Raw genomic sequence first — 6399 nt, forward strand, 5'->3', positions numbered from 1 at the left:
CATTGGAGTGGAATTGCTGGGTCACATGGTAACTCTATGCTTAACTGTTTGAGTAATTGACAGATTGCTTTCCAAAGCAGCTGCATTATTTTGCATTCCCACCAGCAGTGTATAAGGGTTCTAATTTCTCCACATCTTTGCCAATACTTGTTGTTATCTGCCTTCTTAATTATTCCCATCTTAGTGGATGTGAAGTAGATATCTCATTGTGGTTTTGATTTGCGTTTCTCTGATGGATAATAATGATGAGCATCTTTTTATTTGCTTATTGAATATTTGTACATCTTTTTTTTGAAAAATGTCTGTTCAAATCCTTTCCTCATTTTAAATTGGTTTATTTGTCTTTTTATTATTCAGTTGTCGGTGCTCCTACAACTAAAGAATACCTGGATGTAGGTAGTACATCCAGTGGAGGGTCTTGTAAGTCATTTAAGGACTTCGTCTTTACTCTGAGAGGAGTATGTAACCATTGGATAGTTGATTTATGTTGAATGCCCTGTTGAGAATATAGTTAGGCAGGCAAGGATAGGAGCAAGGAGATCAGTTAAGGGACTATTGCAACAATCCAAGCAAAAGATGAAGATTCCTTGGATCAGACGGGTTGCAGTAAAGGTGATCATGTTTTATATATACACACATTCACACACACACAGTAATATACAGATGGTACCTGACTTAACAATGTTTCGCTGTCAATTTTTCGACTTCACGATGGTGCAAAAGCAATATGCATTCAATAGAAATCATACTTTGAATTTTGAATTTTGATCTCTCTCTGGGCTAGTGATGTGTAATACGATACTCTCTGGTGATGCTGGGCAGTGCTCTCAGTCAGCCAGGCAATCATGAGGGGAAACAACAGACACACTGACAACCATTCTGTACCCAGACAGCCATTCAGTTTTTCACTTTTAATGCAACACTTTATTATAAAATGCACTTTGTGTTAGATGACTTTGCCCCACTGTAGGCTCACATAAGTGTTGTGAGCATGTTTAAGGTAGACCAGTCTAAGCTATGATGGAGGTTATGTGTATTAAGATACGACGTAGGTTAGGTGTATTAAATGCATGTTCAACTCAAAATATTTTCAAGTTACAATTGGTTTATTGGGACATAACCCCATCATAAATGGAGGAAGATCTGTCTTTCTTTTTAATCAGTTTTACTGAGGTTTACTTTAAACATAATAAGATTACCTGACTTTAATTGTATGATTCAGTTATGGGTCAACTATGTCTTCTATGGAGGCTGTAATGCTTCCTGCTAAAATAAATTGAAATAGCTAGATTTTCCCCAAGAGCTGTGTCTCATGGTTTTAAGAGTATTACACAATGGCTTTGGCAATATAAGAAGGGAAAGATTTGCTAACTATTGAAGAACTAGTTATTTCAGCCAAAGATAGATGAGGACTTGAAATACAAATGTGAGACCCGGGCTTGCCTTGAGCAGCACAAGTTTTCACCAATCCAGAGCACATAACTGGTTGCTATCCCCAGATGGAAGCCACCAGTGTTAGCAAAGATTTCTTGCTTTTGGATGTAGATGGGGGAAAAAATGGGGTGCATACTCACACTGTCTACACACTTCACTAACTAGGACCCTTGTAGTCCAGTTCTACACAGGACCAGATCTCTAAAAATGGCTACTGTATTATAGAAGAGGAAACACTTCCCTGCATTTGGATTGCCAGCCAAAACTCATTCAGCGCAGTGGCTACTATTGAAGATATTCCATTTGGCCAGGATATTTTAAAAGGCTAATAAGAATAATAATAGCTACCATTTATTGAGTACCTACTATGTGACTGGATGAGCATCTTGATATGTGAACTTTTTCATTCTTCACAACCCCATAATTCATAGGTATCCTCTTTTTATAATGGAAACTAACACTTCGATAAGAAAGTAAAATGCAGTTCTAGCTCTCAAATCTAAACTCTTAAACCCATATCAGCCTAAGAGTAACCCACAATTTAAGAGCTTCCAGTGAGTTGACAGCACACGATCGAATCTAGTTGAGGCAAGAGCAAACGAGGTGGTGGGAGCCAGAACAGAGCATTTTTGGTGCTGGGTTGCTATTCTACTAGGAATGATGATTTTACCCTCATGATTTTATTTTTGGTGGGAAACTCCACTACCCAGAGACTTCTATGGGGAAAGAAGTGGAGGGTATGGACATTTATGAAGCTGATATAGTATATAGCTAGACTAAAGTAGAAACTACTAGAAACATACAGATTGCCGCCCCCCTCCCAGGCATTTTGCAGCAACCCTGAGTGGAAGAAGCATGCGTGCAATGTTGGAATACGATGACGAGCTGCATGCAGGGGTGCTGAGCCATGCTGAGGAATCGGAGGCCTCCCTGGGGAGCCCAAAATGATTGCCTTGTCTATGGGCAGGGAGAAAAATGGAGTGAACCTATTGCAGTAGACCACAGTGTATACTCCAGCCAGTAGGTAATTAAGGGAATGCCACTGGGCCACCAGTCATATGCTGGCCAGCCAAGGAAGTGCCCCTCCAGGCAGGGTTCATTTCTTTACTTCTTAAACACTTAAGAGTCTGAGGAGCCAAACTTGTACTTGTCCTGGCTCCTGAGGCTGTAGGTGGTGTCGCCAGATACCATAACAATGATGGGGAACAACATGATTGGAAATGATTCATTACCGTGTGTGTAGGTGAGGGGTGAGGAGCCTCCTTCAGGTGTGATACCAAGATGGGGAAAGGAAAGTTAGTAGAAAACCTGAAGACCTGAGAAATGAGGCAAACTGAAGTGGGTATGGGCACCTTATGGATCATTAAACCCGTGGCCATGTGCTGAGCCTCACATTTCCCATCAGAGGAGCAGTGGCTCCCAGAAGGTCATAGAGAGTGCAAAGGCCCTGCACACCCGACATTGACTCCTTTATAGTACAGATGTTAGCATAGGTGATGTCAAGGCTTTGACTTCTTTAATAATCTATAAAATGCTATGATTGATACATCATTTGAAGGAGGGCCTAAGGTAGGTGTTAATAACCATCAAAATGATACAGATAAGTTAGAAACAATCATAAGTGTGTACCGTGGAGCTAAATAAAAAGGTTTTCATTGATTCTGGAACTAATGTTTTTGATCCTCTTATGAGCACTAATGACAGGGAAATGCTCTAGATGACAGATAGTTATCCTGGTACCACAGGCTACTCTGGTGTTAATACGCATGTCTGTGTCATTGATAAACACATCATTCTAAGTGGCATCCACGTAACTCTGTCATAGGAGAGATAACTTCAACAGAATTGAGAAATTCACAAATGCAGCTTCTTATGAGAAACTCTTGAGATGGTGGGCAATAAAACCTTCGTTGTTTGGGCTTTGATAATATGGGCCTGCCCACAATGTGGTATCTGCATCATTTTGATGGTAGATGTGTTGGTGTTGATGAGATTGATGGTAACATATGGAATCCAGAAAGTATTTATTCAAAGGACTTAGAAGACTCTAAACTGCAAACTGGGACAATATTGTCTTTTCCACAGTCAAGTCTTATGATAGAAGTATCCTGAAAGCAGATGATGATGACACAGGCACTTGTGCTTTAGGTGAAAAACAGCTTCCCAAACACAATGCACCACAAATTAGAAAAATCATTGCTGAAAGTGGCAAAGGAGCAATAAGACCAGAGATTAAGATCTTCCTGGAGGGGAATGAACAGCTTAGTTTGGTAATCCCTGCTCTCTACTTGAATGCTACAGGAGTAACTTTATCTCATTCAAGTGTGATTAAAATTGTTTTGAAATTATGTCACACATCCATTTAACTATGAAGGGGATTTTAACTACCACTTGCTAATGTCTGTTCAAAAGAGTATAGAAAGAAAATGTGGAAAGCATGGTGGGGCTCTTAATCTGCGCCTCTCAGGACACATCAAGAGGTTTATTCTGTAGTATAACATTTTCGGAACATAACATCCTCATCCTGTATTTTAAAGCACGGCAATTCAGTTTTACTTGTAGAATTTAAGTTGTTTCTCACTATGAATTTTATTCTCGTGTGACACCGTTGGCTGAGGGGTCTATCAATCCATGTCCACAAGGAAGAACTCATAAGTAATTATATTTGTGCTCCTGGCTTCCCCAGGGAGGCCTCAGAAGTGCCTGAAGAGAAAGTGGGAAGTCTTACTGAGATGGACAAGACTAGTGAACTAAGTGGAATTAAGTTAGGGAGGAACTTCTTGATACCAAGGTAATTAGTAGTTGATGGTGGAAGTGGACTGGGGCATGATCTCCAATCTGCAGTCTACCTCTTTGCTGTGACCTCTGATATATCATGTAGTTTGTGGCTTTTCTTGTTAGAAATTTTATTGAGATAATTACAGATCCACATGGAGTTGTAAGAACTAATACAGAGAGATCCCTGTGAGTCTTTACCCATTTTCCCCCAATGGTAACAGAGTCTGTTGCTTCGTACTTTGTGGGAATGTATACCTCTAGGAAACAGGATGAGGGTACTCTAGTGAAAACACTGAAGTACATGTAGAATGGAGCCAAACTGCCAATTTCCTTTTTATTCCAAGGAGGGCTGCTTGGGAGAAAATGGAGACTTTATAAAGTAATGGCTACAGCTGACTCTGCAGATTAACTTCTGTGGAAGGTGGTGGGCCTGAAAGGGGCGGGGCTATGCACAGGTTGACCTGAGGAGCCCCAGGAAGGGAGAGGAGAAAACGAAGACCATTCTTGTTCCTTGCTTCAGTGAAGTGCCACCAAGAACCACCAAAATGGGTCCAAAGACGTAACAGAATTGGTTGGTTTCATGGGAAGGGTTCTTGTTGTCAGGTATGGAAAAACAAGCAAGTAAAAAGTACCCTACTAGGAAACAAGTGGATGAGTCACCCCAGAGGCTACTGGTGCCGGGGACTGGTGTGGCTTTTGAAGATATAGATAAGTAGGGTGGCACAGCAGCCAAGGGAAGGTGGCATTGGTACAGGATTAGCAGAAGGCAATGACAGCAGGGGCGCTCGACGCAGGTATGTGGAAAGCCACCAGATGCCACCCAAGTGTCTGGAGGCCAGGGCGCCATGGGCTGTAGAGAACAACCAGGGTGGGTGAGGCACCTCAGGTGTCACCCCTCCCCACTTGAGGAGGAGGGTTGGGGACTTAGATGAGGCTAGAGTTCTAGCAGCTGAACTAGTAGGGCTGAGCTGTGCAGTGAGACGTTTATCATTGTTTGGGACACTGTTCCTCTGAGTTATGACAAATAGAAATGTCTTTGAAATTTTATTTTCTGATGGAAGATACTACTAATTTGCTAACACATAAAAAAGTATTTCTATTTAATTTAACAGGGATAGAAAAATAGTGGGAGGAAACCTGTCAGTCAAAGTTAGGATATGAGGCTGCTAGTGGGAGAGGTAACCTCATAATTCCTACACGTGGGCAGTAGAGAAGTTGGCTGAAGGCTAATTACTTGGGATTCTCATTTAAATGACCATTCCGATGTGCAGACATGTCTCTTTTGCTTTGAACATGGAGAGATTCAATGAGGGGAATAAAGCTTGCATGTAAATCCGGTGAACTAAAAAAAAAACACCCAATAGCATTTGGTAAGATACATAATCTTTTGAAGGGAATACAGTACCACTGGGTATCCACTTACACAAAGGTATGAAATTATGTACACATGCTCCAGAAGGAAGGCTATGCCCATTGTACAAGCAGTACTAGGGGAACAAACCTCTAGTTTGCTAAATCTCTGGTGTTTTTACCTTAGGTCTTGAGGACTCAAAAGAGTGTCTGACAAACCCGATTCCAGTACATGCATCGAGCAGTTTTCAATGAACTTTTCTGTCATTTAGTCACACTTGAAGGTGGTTTTTAAAAGAAAAGTTATCTTTATCAGAAACGTCCACAGTGCCCAACATATAACATAAGCTCAATAAATCCTTTTGGAATGAAAGAATGAATGAATGAATGAATGAGTGTTCTCAGTAAAGTAGGTTTGGAATCTCTCCTGTGACCTGTGGCCCTTGACACCAGGTATAAGACAAAAGCTAAGCATTACACAGATGGCTTTACTCCAGAATTTTCCTAGCAGAAGGATGAGCAAACACAAATTATTTATCACATATGGTTTCTTTGGGCAGATTTCCTTCATGACCTCTTGGATCTGCCAGGCTTTTGCCCTGCATCGAGTATACACAATCGTCTCTCTGAGCTATTCCATGTAAAAACCAGATGGTGACTCTGGGTCTGAGTTGTTTAGTGGTGGGGTCTGCAGGACATTGCCTGTATTGCTTACAAGGCCAGACACTTCCCTGCATCGATACTTGGGAGAGAATGCTACTCTCCAACCTGTGAAGCAGGTAAATGTCTGATGCCAAGCGGGTAGCTGGAAAGGTGACAGAAGAGAGAAGCACTAGC

At 41.4% G+C, this 6399-nt stretch overlaps 1 pseudogene; it reads left to right on the plus strand.

Annotated features, from left to right (window-relative positions):
• The first annotated feature begins 3322 nt into the window (after positions 1-3322).
• LOC116279360 (glutamate dehydrogenase 1, mitochondrial-like) lies at positions 3323-3927 on the plus strand (annotated as a pseudogene).
• The last annotated feature ends 2472 nt before the right edge of the window (positions 3928-6399 follow it).

Source organism: Vicugna pacos, chromosome X, assembly GCF_048564905.1.
Source record: "Vicugna pacos chromosome X, VicPac4, whole genome shotgun sequence".
Classification (NCBI taxonomy): domain Eukaryota; kingdom Metazoa; phylum Chordata; class Mammalia; order Artiodactyla; family Camelidae; genus Vicugna; species Vicugna pacos.